General features: G+C 47.1%; 1 protein-coding gene across 1 annotated transcript in view; it reads right to left on the reverse strand.

Moving 5' to 3' along the window:
• Positions 1-3520, reverse strand: part of LOC146813495 (uncharacterized) — a 50052-nt gene extending 46532 nt beyond the window's left edge. Inside the window, exon 1 of the mRNA XM_085620249.1 lies at positions 3368-3520. The gene's annotated coding sequence lies outside the window, so the exon portion shown is untranslated. The remainder of the gene's footprint in view (positions 1-3367) is intronic.
• Positions 3521-13015: the final 9495 nt, after the last annotated feature.

A 13015-nucleotide genomic window follows, 5' to 3' on the forward strand; every position in this document is an offset into this window, starting at 1 on the left:
ACACCACCATGAGGAACACACACTCAGGAGCCCCCACGGACCCATGCCCACCGCACATCTACCACAGGGCCGCCGCCGTCATCGCGCCGGAACTAGGACGGACCATCAACGCCTCCTTCGAATCAGGCATCTTCCCAGACGCATGGAAGCGGGCAAAGGTCAAACCCCTCCTTAAGAAACCCACGGCCGACCTGACGGACCTGAAAAATGCCGGCCCATCTCTCTCCTCACCTTCGCCGCCAAAGTCACCGAAAGACTCGTAAACACCCAGCTGACAGCCTTCATTGAAGAGAACTCCATCCCTGAGTTCTAACTCTCAGATGCTTCTTCATATCCCTCGCTTCTCTAAAGCCAGGATTGGCGGGCGAGCCTTTGTAATAAGAACAGCCGCTCGCTGGAATGCTATGCTTTACCACCTGCGCAAAGCAGAATCAGAACCTACTTTTAGGAAGGCATTGAAAACATGGCTGTTTAAATTGCCCTAGCGTGTCCCCTCCCTCCCTTTCTGACCACTTAGCGCCGGGACACAACCATTGGTGGTAGTCAAGCGCTCTATAAATTGCTTGGTATGGTAGATGAATCCCAGGCCGGCTTCCGCAGCAACCACAACACCGAGACCGTCCTCCTTGCTGCCACTGACGACGACATCCGCATGCTACTCGACCAGGTACACACCGTGGCCCTCATCCTACTAGACCTCTTCGCTGCTTTCGACACAGTCTCTCATCACAACCTCGCTGCCAGACTGCACGACGCTGGGATACAAGGAACCGCCCTCTCCTGGATCCATTCCTTTCTCTCCGGCAGAACCCAGAGGATCAGATTCCCCCCCCCGTTCCTCTCTGAACTCACAGAGATCAACTGCGGAGTACCCCAAGGATCATCACTCAGCCCCACGCTCTTCAACATCTACATGGCCCCCCTGGCCGCCATCGTCAGACAGCACGGACTCAGCTTAGTATCATACGCCGACGATACCCAGCTCATCCTCTCTCTCACCAAGAACCGTGAAGACACCAGACTGCTTCCAGCAGGGAATGAGGGACATCGCGGCCTGGATGAAAAGCGGTTGCCTGAAGCTCAACTCAGAGAAGACCGAGGTCCTCATGCTTGGTACAACACCTGGTGGCCCTCCGCCCTCTGGAGCCCGCCCACCCTGACAGACCACGCATGGAACCTTGGCATTATCCTCGAATCTTCATGACCCACCAGATCAACTGCCTCCGGATCCTCCGCAAGACCTTCAAATGCATCCCCCCCCGAATGCAAAAGAACCATCACCCACGCTCTCATAACCAGCAAACTTGACTACGGCAACGCCCTCTACGTCGGAATCAACAGAACTCTCCTTCACAAGCTCCAAACCATCCAGAACGCCGCAGTCAGACTCGTCCTTGGCACCCCACAGCACGAACACATGACTCAACACCTGCGAGACCTCCACTGGCTCCCCGTCGAGAAGAGTGTAACCTTCAAACTGCTCACAAATCCCTCCACAACATCGGACCCAAATACCTCAATGAGAGAGTCTCCTTCCACGTACCCAAGAGAAACCTCCGCTCCACCGACCTTGCCCTCGCCGAGACCCCCCACACTTGCCGAACCAGAGCAGGTGAAGAGCTTTCTCCTACGTAGCAGCCAAAGTCTGGAACAAGCTCCCCGTCAACATCAGACGCTCCCCCACACCTTCAGGAAGAACATCAAGACCTGGTTTTTCGACTGAACCAGAGCAGCATCCCCCCCCAGCTCCTTGAGTCCCTTGTGAGTGAGTAGCGCGCTTTATAAACCCCCCCCCCGATTGATCGATTACCTCTTTGCCAGACCCTTCTCATTACAGACCTTACATACATGATCGATAGCTCCTCCCCGCAGACATCCCATACTGAAACTCCCCTGCTCCCCTCTCTACCCACATTGTTTGGTACATAACCGCTGACCTCCAATGCGCTCCTCCAGGCCACGCCCACATCCTGTGGCACATAACCCCTGAGCTCCCCTCCCTACCCTCCAGGTCACGCTCCCATCCTGTGTCACATAACCCCGGACCTCCCCTGCTCCCCCTACCCTCCAGGCCACGCCCACATTCTGTGGCACATGACGCCTGAGCTCCCCTCCAGGTCATGCCCACATCCTGTATCACATAACCCCTGACCTCAACTGCTCCCTCTACCCTCCAGGCCACACCCACATCCTGTGGCACATAACCCGTGAACTCCCCCAGGCCACGCCCACATTGTGTGGCACATAACCCCTGACCTCGCCTGCTCCCCCTACCCTCCAGGCTACGCCCACATTCTGTGGCACATGACGCCTGAGCTCCCCTCCAGGTCGGGCCCACATCCTGTATCACGTAACCCCTGACCTCAACTGCTCCCTCTACCCTCCAGGCCACACCCACATCCTGTGGCACATAACCCATGACCTCCCCCAGGCCACGCTCACATCCTGTGTCACATAACCCCTGACCTCCCCTGCTCCCCCTACCCTCCAGGCCACGCCCACATTCTGTGGTACATGACGCCTGAGCTCCCCTACAGGTCATGCCCACATCCTGTATCACATAACCCCTGACCTCAACTGCTCCCTCTACCCTCCAGGCCACACCCACATCCTGTGGCACATAACCCGTGACCTCCCCCAGGCCACGCCCACATTGTGTGGCACATAACCCCTGACCTCCCCTGCTCCCCCTACCCTCCAAGCCACGCCCACATCCTGTAGCACTTAACCCCTGACCTCCCCTGCAGGCCACGCCCACATCCTGTGTCACATAACCCCTGACCTCCCCTTACCTTCCAGGCCACGCCCACATCCTGTGAGCTCTGACCTTACCTTGCAGCATCATGTTGTTGTTTTCTGCGGCTGGAGGTCGTGTGCTCTGCAGTAAGTGTGGGCGGTTTGCTTTAGAAGCCCCTGCTGCAGCAGACATGCTCAGGGCTCTGATCCGAAGCCCCTGCTGCAGCAGACATGCTCAGGGCTCTGAAGCCCCTGCTGCACCAGGGGGGCCTGCTCAGGGCTCTGGCCTGCTCGGGGTCGTGGCACTGAGCCCGGATGGCATGTCTGGTTCGCGGTGCTGGCAGTCCCGGCTGTCGATTCGGATGGTGGGCTGCAGACTGTATCTGAGTGGGGGGGGGGGGGGGGGCGCTGCCCTTGGATCGGAGGCCGGTCTGTGTCCGGCCGCCGAGGGCTCCCATCCTGCTGTTTCTTGACCTGCGGTGCTCCTGCCTCGCCACATGTCAAGGGCAGGGTCTGCAGAGCCCTGGAGGGGTGGGCGCCTGACACCGGCCGGTGCATCTTCACCCTGACAACCGGTTTACTACCTGTGCCTGGCTTCCGGTTCTAGAAGTTGCGTGTTTCCCTCACTTACCCTGTGCTGCTAGTCTTCCGGTCCTACGCGAGGCCTGGCTTCGGATCCTTCCTCGGCTCCACCACCTCATTGTTGCCGGTCTTCCGCATTTCCTTCCTTCCCGTCGCGTGCATTGCCTCTCTTCCGGTACACTTCTTGCCTCTCTTCCGGTACACTTGTCTCTCTTCTTGTACACTTGTTCTCTGACTTCCGGTACACCTGTTGCCTGACTTCCGGTACACCTGTTGCCTGACTTCCGGTACACCTGTTACCTGTCCAATGTCCTCGCTTCTTTTTTCTATGATAATCGGAACTGGGGGGCGTCGTAATAAGTTTTTTCCGCATGAATTGTGACCCCCCCCCCCCCCCCTCCTGACACAACTGCTGAGACCCTGCAGACGGTGAGTGCGGACACATTATACCGAAAATATCTTAAAAACCCTAAACACGGGGGACCTGGTTTATTCCTTCTCCAGCCGCCTAAATATTGCCTCATTTGTGTTATTTCATGTTTCCTGCCGTCCTGGAAGGGAGCTCCCTGAAGTACTGAACTCCCAGGATGGGGCCCTCTGCTGAGGATGTGACCCCCAGAATGGGGCCCTCAGCTGAGGATGTGACCCCTCAGGATGGGGCCCTCTGCTGAGGATGTGACCCCTCAGGATGGGGCCCTCTGCTGAGGATGTGACCCCTCAGGATGGGGCCCTCTGCTGAGGATGTGACCCCTCAGGATGGGGCCCTCTGCTGAGGATGTGACCCCTCAGGATGGGGCCCTCTGCTGAGGATGTGACCCCTCAGGATGGGGCCCTCTGGTGAGGATGTGACTCCTCAGGATGGGGCCCTCTGCTGAGGATGTGACACAGGCGGTGCCAGCCCCTCCTAGGGGACCAGTTGCAAGTTTTAGTTTTGCAGAAAGCAGTGTTTCTCGTCTGCTGGGCATCTTTGTCTCCTTTTCTCTGTTCAGGTTTTATGAATTTCATGGTGGCCATAAATAACAAACACCATGAAAGGCCTGCGCCAGATACACATGACCCTTGCACTGCAATGTGCCCTGTGGCAGATGGGTTGGCATTGAAATGTTCCAATGATGGGGCCAGATAGCTAGTGCCTAATTTATGATTAAAAAAATATATAAAATATAATTTAAAAGAAAGTGCCAGGGCCCAAAGTTTTGCTCAGAAGCCCGCTCTAATGAAGGTCGGAGAGTACCGAGCCTGCATAGCTCTGATTCCACCGCTTTCATCAATCCACCACCAGGCAACTCCTGCCTCTTTATCTCACTACTGCATGTTATTTTTCATTCCTGCTTAATGCCTTTCATATATATATATATGTATATGTGTTTCTGTTCCTTCTTTCCTGCTTTTGTGATTCTTTTCTTGCTCTGGATCAAAGTCTGTTGAAGAAACATACTTGGGGTGTCCCCAAAAATTAGGGGTGGTGGCCCACACCTGGAGCCACCGCCTCAAATTCAACATCACATGAATATTTATTAACTGTTCAATTAATTAAAATCATTACAGAAAACATTGTTTAAAATGATTCCCCCTTACCCCATTCCCTTCAATGTCTTTATCCTTGTGTCAGGGTATGTCAACCTTCTTCAGCCAGGCTAGCTTGAATCCAGTGGCACAGTGAGCAAGGGACCCACATCTGGGCATACCCATCCCACTTAGAGCGAAAAGTGTTACAGCAAACAAATGATGGACGGAATGCTGACAATGCAAACATTCTCCCACAGTCAAAAGATCTGGGTTAAATCCATTGTTGTTTTGCCCACTACGCCACCCCAGTTTGGACCCAGCCATATGCAAATCGGTCTTGACCCTGTGCTCCATGGGAACAGTCCAGACCGAACTGCCAGGCCAGGTCCTCCCTGGACTGGAAACCAGCATCCTGGGACCGGGTTCGGGGTACGTCACCCATCTTCAGCCAGGCTAGCTTGAATCCAGTGGCACAGTGAGCAAGAGACCGATGTCTGGGCATACCCATCCCACTTAGGGTGAAAAGAGTTACAGCAAACAAATGATGGACGGCTGGGTCCAAACTGGAGTGGCATGGTGAGCAAAAAAACGATGGATTTAGGCCCAGATCTCTGTACTGGGGTGAATGTATGACATTGTTCTGCATTCTGTCGATCAATTGTTGTTTTTGCATTTGTCACCCCGAGTGGGACGGTATTCCCAGACGTGGGTCCCGTGCTCTCCATGCCACTGGATTTCAAGCTATCCTGGCTGATGAAGGCTGAAAGCCTGAAACCGGTCCTAAGATGCTTATTTCCAGTCCAGGGAGGACCTGGACTGTTCCCATTGGGCACAGGGTCAAGACTGATTTGCATATGGCTGGGTCCAAACTGGAATGGCATGGTGAGCAAAAAAAACGATGGATTTAGGCCCAGATCTCTGTACTGGGGTGAATGTATTACATTGTTCTGCATTCTGTCCATCAATTGTTTTTGCATGGGAGGGTATATTGGTCATAAAATTGATTTGCTGGGATATTTTGGGGAAAGTTGGCATTCAATGGACGTCCCACCTGTGGTAAGGTGTATGTGTCGAGAAGTGGTCAATCGCTGTCAGGCTTGATCCCAGGGCAAACCCCCCTGTTTATTTTATTAACAATTCAGAAAACGTCAGTAAAATGCCAGAAGACCATTTGGGTGATTTTGAAGAAGGACTCCAAATAAAATTCTCCAAAATCTTTAGTGGAAAATTAGGAGAATTTCTTAGATTTGAGCATTGTACCAAGGTTAGTGACAACCCTGTACCCACCAGGCACAGGGGGAAAGTAAGGGAGATGTTGAAGGACATATGCAATTATGGTATTATTGAGCCAGTTCAATCTTCTCCCTGGGTTTCCCCAGTGGTGATTTCAGTCAAACCTTCTGCTTATCTGAGGTTATGTTTGGACTGGCGCAGCCGCAATAGTGCAATTTGGGTTCATTGGGATGCCTAATTTGCATGAAATGGTCACAACATTGGCTGGAGCGCATGTTTTTTCAACCTTCGATTTGGCAAGTGCTTACCACCAGGTTATACTTTAGAAGGAGTAAAAACATTTGATGGTGTTTATAACTCCTGAAAGCCTTTTCAGATATTGCCACATGCCTTTTGGCCTTGCGAGTGTCGCATCGGTATTCCAAAGATTAATTAAAGAATCATTGGAAGGTAAATCTGGGGCGATTGCTTTTCAAGATGATTATCTGGTCTTTGGACAGAATGCAGAGGAACATGATAATAATTCAAATATGGTTCTATCTGCTCTGATGGCCAAGATTCTTACGTTCAGACTTGACAAATGCACATTCAGGAAATCAGAGGTGGAATATCTAGGGCATCTCAGAAGTGGGACAGGAATTAAACCCAAACGTGGGTGTGTTGAGAGCATTCTAAAGGCCCCAGTTCCTATGAGCAAGGTGCAATTAATGTCTTTCCTTGGTCTAACTGAGTTTTAAATGCTAAATGTATACCAAATTATGCCTCTGAGGTGAATTCTTTATGGTGTCTACTTAAAAAGAAATGCTAAGTTTGAATGGTGCAACAAAATTACATTAGCTTTTACCAATTGAAACATATGATTGTCAACACGCCGTACCTCAAACCATTTGCGGTTGGGAAGGAATGTGTGGTTGTGGACGCAAGTGGACACGGATTGGGAGGAGTACTCATGCAAAGGGATTATGTTAAGGAATTGTTAGACCTGGCACCATTGGCGTGAGTCTCCCTTCCATTTTTCGCTGTGTCTCCTCTGTTTTTGCTGGTTATAGATGCTCTGGACGCTGTGCCACTGCCATTCGGTGACACAGCGCAAATGCTTCCTGTGTAAAGATGACATGTGAATTGGTACATCCATGATTGGCTTATTTGGTTTACCTGTTAGTCCTTAGTAGCGTGGCCCATGTTTGCCCAAGGCTGGTAAACCAAATGCTGCTGGTGGGCCTGCAGCACTGGTTTGTGCCACCCACAGAAGCAGCTTGTAAAGCGTGTCTCAGACCTGCCACTGCAGTGTCTGCATGCAGTCCAGAACTGCCATCTTGGCTGTGAAGTGCACCCACTTCCCAGCCCCTGAACCTTCCCTTGGCATCATGTACGCTACCCCTTTGGTAGGGTGCATTGTATGTGTAAGGTAGGACATGCTCTGATGTGTGTAGCATGTCCTAGTAGTGAATTACACCCAATTTCGTTTTTCACTACTGTAAGGCTACCTGTTCTCCATAGGCCAGAATGGGAGGTTTTGGCTATTACATTCTATAGTCCAAACTGACCCACAGAACATGGTAGAAAAACGAAATTAGTATGCCTGAGCTCAGAATATTAAAATACATCTTTTAGTGAAGGTTATTTTTATATTCTGTTTTTGAAACTACCACTTTTAGAGTATAGGTACTTTCTTGCCTAAGCCTTCCAGTGTGCTCTGCTATTATGTGTATTGGCTGTCTGGTTTTGGAGGGACAGGGCAGGCTGAGTCAGACCTGGGTTGAATAGAGAGATCTGCATTGGATTATGGGGAGGGGTAGCTCCTGGACCTGAATAGGGCTGTGTCTGGCAAAGGAATGCTGGCTCCACCTCCCACTGTGCGTCTGAAGGCAGACCCCCTCTTTCTTAAAGGAAGGATGCAGCCTGGTAAACAAAGTGCTCCAGGGCTGGGCAGAACTGGTTCTGGCTGGGTTCAGAGACTTGTGGCTCCTAAGAACAAAGACTTTGGGGGTATAAATATTTGTGCCCCAACCCCTACAATTTGCATTGCTCCTGGACAACAAGAAGAACCTCTGTCCGTGTAACTACAGGAATCTGCAGGAGTAGGACTGTCCTTGTGCTTGTGTGCTGTTTCTGGGACTGGCCTGCAGTGGTTACCACTGGACTTGGAAGAAGAGGAAAAGAACTTTGAAGGAACTTTTATTTTGTGGCTACAACAATCACCCAAGGGCTAGAAGAGAGCTAGCCTCCTGCAGGAGTCTCAGGCACACCAGTCTCCACCACCAGCCTCCTGTGTCCTCCCAGCGAGGATCTCTATCTGCAGGTGAGGCTCATGTGAGTTCCAGGGCCTCTAGTACTACTGCTGAGAAAAGAGTGCTGAAAATCGTCGCTAACCCCCGTTAGCAAGCCGCTGCAGCTGGTGAGCGTGAGAAAAATCATCGCTCTGCTGCCACCGAGCGCTCGCTAACCCCGAAGATTAATGCATCACCTGTCAGCGGGCCTGAAAACGCCCGATATCCTGAAGATCGTCGCATCACCTGTCTGCGGACCTGAAAACGCCCGCTACCCCGAAGATCGTCGCATCACCTATCAGCGGGTCTGAAAACGCTCGCTAACCCAAGTTATTGAATCGCCTGACGGCGGGCCTGAAAATGCTCGCTAAAGATCCGAAGATTGTCGCCTTGCTTGTTAGCGTGCCCAAAAGCGCTCGCTAACCCCAACTCATCGCACCAAGCTCATCGCAGCGCGAACGCCGAGCGTTCGCCATTTTCCCCACATCGCATCAGGATTGTCGCTCCCTCGTGGAGCGCCATTTTCTTCTATCGCAGCAAAATCGCACACGCAACAGGATCGGTGCATCATCCTCCCTTAGCGGCAAGGATTTTATCGCATCACCGACTTAGCGTGAAGAAGTTTGTCGCTTTCTCCTGCCCGCAACCCAGCGCATCATCCTCCCTTGTGGTAAGGATTCAACGCATCGCTGGTTAGAGTGAGGAAATTTATCGCTACAACTCCTTAGCGACATTTTTGTTGCTTTGCTACAGAATCCAGATACCTTGTGAGTAAAAGGGTCGCAGAGACCACTGCATTGAACTGAACATCATTTTGTGCACCTTGAACTATTTTTGAAGCATTTTTAAAGTAACCCTATTTTTCTAGTATTGTGGATTTTTACTGTTATTGGTCTTGTGATTAAGTCTATATAAATATACCTATTTTTTATAACTACTTGAGTGGTGTCCATTTGTAGTGTTCCTCACTGTGTTACTGTGTATGGTCATAAATGCTTTACACACTGCCTCGGAGATAAGCCTAGCTGCTCGTGCTACGTTACCACAGGGTTGAGCAGGGGTTATCAAAGGGTGTAGACTGCTTACTCTGACTTAGGAAGAAGGGTCCCTACTTGGACAGTGGCCAGCCACTGCCAACTAGAGACCCCCATTTCTAACAGGAATGGATTGTATCTAATGCCTCAAAAGCTTTGAGGGAGGTGGAGAAGCATTATTCAGTTATAGAACAAGAGTTATTGCCATGCGTTTGGAGAACTGAACACTTTTGGACATTTTTATGGGGTACTAGGCTTGTGACAAAGACGGACCATAAACCATTGGTACACATGATGTCACCAGGAGGTGGGCGTACTATAGCAGCAAGATTGGCTGGATTAGCTTCCAGATTACAGGCTTTTCAAAACAAAATCGAGTATAGGAAGAATAATGTACACCCTGATTGTATGTTCAGACTTCCTGATCAAGGAGAGGATCTGGTTATTTGTGACACATATTAATGTGAGGTAGCATTCACTTTGAATAACATCAATTTCATTGCAAGGGAACTTCCCGTGATCAAAAAAAGACATGTGGTTTGCATGCTAATGAGGAATTGAATCAGGTAATAGAGTTCATTAATAAAGGTTGGCCCGATGAGCGAAGAATTTCTAATGAATTAGTTGGATATTTTAAAGTGCGAGAAGAGTTGCCCATTGAAAATAGTGTCATAGATAGTGGAGACCAATGTATTCCTCATTTTGTCCTTAGGAATCGTATCATTAGCAACGCTCATGAGGGGCATCTGGGTATTTCCTGTACCATGAGGCGAGTTAGGGAAGATTACTGGTGGACAGGTGGACACCATCGTGGAGCATCAAATAAGGGCATGTCCCATATATTCGTCTCGTGGCAAATCTGCTAGAGTGCTTGTTACAGGCTTCCATCCTGGTGAATTTTGCGGATGGTGCTTGGAAAAAAATGGGTGCGGACATTGTTGGGTCATTTGCAGTATTACCAAGACAAGAAGCTTATGGAATTGTTCTTGTGGATTATTTTTCCAAGTGACCTGAAATTAAGATGGTATGGGAGGTTACATGTGAAAGTGTTGTTGAGTTCATAGATGAAGTGTTTTGTAGCGAAGGTATTCTCCAAGAAATTGTGACAGACAATGGGCCCCAGTTCCTCAGTTCACGAGTAATTACACCCAGATGTATCTAGAAAGGTGTGGGGTTGTGCATGAAAAATCTCTTGTTTTCCATCCCGAATCAAATTGTCAAGTGGAAATGTTTAACCATGTGATTAAGGACGCTATTCAATTGTCTGTTAAAGGACAGTTGGGTTGGAGGAAAGTGTTGCAGGCTATGTTACTAGCGTATAGGACGACTCCTAATTCTGTAACTTTTGTAAGTCCATTTGAATTGTTAAGGGGACGCAAGCCAAGCACTAGTTTAATTCCGTTGTGGCTGAGAGGTAAGAAAGCAATTGATGATGCTGATGCAGATTATAAGGAGATCAGGAGGAAGAAGGAAGTATACAAACAGAAAATGAAAGGTACCTTGGGAAATAGAAGAGGCATGCCAAGCATGTTGGAGATTTCATTTGTTTAAAAAAAAAACAGGAAAGAATGTGATCAAGGGTCTACCATGTTGGTTAGATCCTACCCAAGTAATTTCAGTCTTTAGGAATGCTGTACATATGGAAGGGGGAAGTGTGTGGACTTTCAACAGACTTTCAGTGTGCAAGGGGCCGGGACCAAGGCAGGCTAACAAGGATGAGGGAGGCAATGTTTTTTTAGATGCCATGAATGGGGAGTCCAGTGGAGTAGGTGACATTGCGAGATCTGTTCCTATGACTGATATACCTGATGACATGATGGTGATGTCGAGGCAGGTAAGGTGTGGTAGGGTACATACTATGCCTAGGAAATACCAAGATTATGTTCTGATGTTTTAATAGTGATAAGTAATAATACAATGTTTATTTAATGTTTATTATAAAAGAGGGGAGATGTGTTGGGTGTTGTGGTGCACGAGTGCGGCGACATCCTCTATGCTGCTGCGCTTGTGCTCACACATCATGTCCCTGGTGTTTATTCTAGAAGGTACTAGTGAGTATTCATTGCGCGATCATGCGACCTGTTGTGGCGGGCTCGCGCAGTGGATCATAAGTAGCAGGAGTTAACTGTTCACAGGCTTTTAGTGGACATTGTATCTACTCAATGTGTGGCGTGCACGTGGGTCTTAGTATGTATTATATAAGACCCGGATGTGGGGGTTAACAATTCATAACTTGGATGCTGACTTGTAACGCTGCCTACCCGCGAGCATGGAATAAAGAAGAAATATTTTGTACCTTATCGTGTGGTGTCTCTCTACGGTGGATTACTGTGTGCTCCTGGAACCTACTTGTCTAAACGGTGCAGAGAAATAATATAAAGTAAAAAATATCGAATTGCACAAATATCGTGGTAAAAATATCATGGGTCAAGAATATCGACAGACAAAATATCGTGCTCAAGAATATCGATTTTGGGTAATATCGATGTAAAAAATATCAAAGTGTTTAAATATCATTTGCAAAAATATAGATGTTAAAAATATAGTTTTTTTATTAATGTTATGTCTTTTAGTACACATTTTATATTAGTTTGGTGCATGTATTTTTTGTATAAGAATTATTTGTATTTTTATTATATGTGTTAAAATTTTAGTGGCTGTTACATTTTTCTAGTTTGAATTTTGCGTAGCAGGTGATGGGTTTATAGGGGAATAGAGTGGGAAGTAATTTAATTATATAAAATGTATTGATTATTTTAAGTAGTTATTTTTTTTTTATTTGAATTTTGTGTTTTTAGTACCATAGCAGGTAGTGGGTTTATGGGGGAATAGGGTGGGAAGTAATTTAACTATAGTAAATGTATTGAATAATTTTTATTTATTAATATTTCTTGAATTGAGATGTTATAGTGTTAACTTGGTAAATTAATTTTTGATTAATTATTTAATAATTAGTTGTTAATTTATTTTAATGAATTGGCAATTAATGTTGTTAATTGGTTGATTAGTTTTAGGTGTGTGTTGTGGTGTTTATAGGTGGGAAGGGTGGGAAGTAATTTATTTTTAATTGAATGAATATTTAGTTGTTAATTACAGTTAATTAATTAGTAATTAATTATGGTAATTGTGTAATCTATTTTAGGTGTGTGTTGTGCATATTGTAGTGTTAAAGAATGCGTATTCAATAAATGTTTTTTATGAATAATACATTTTTAGATCATTATTAATTATGGAAATACATTTTAATAAAAATATTAACTTTTTTATTGTTGTGGTGTTATAGGGTAGGAAATAAAAGAAATACATTTATGTTTTAAATATTTTATTTGTTTGTTAGTATTTGCTTCTTTTAAATAAATATTGTTTATAAATGTATTTATGAATTTATTTTCGATAGTAGTTGTACCTTTTTGTTATATATTTAATGTTAATATTTAATATATCTAATTAGATATTATTAAAGTATTGTTTATTTATTTTTAGGATTATTTTTTTAACATCAATTGTTTAAATGTTATTATTAATTTTTGTTTCTATGCTATCCAACGCTTTCCCTACTGTTGCACTCTCTGGAGTGAGAATAGTCATTTTTACCCCTCCGCTATCCAGCACTTTCCCTACTGTTGCACTCAATGGAGTGGGAATAGCACT

This window comes from Triturus cristatus, chromosome 7 (genome assembly GCF_964204655.1).
Source record: "Triturus cristatus chromosome 7, aTriCri1.1, whole genome shotgun sequence".
Lineage (NCBI taxonomy): Eukaryota > Metazoa > Chordata > Amphibia > Caudata > Salamandridae > Triturus > Triturus cristatus.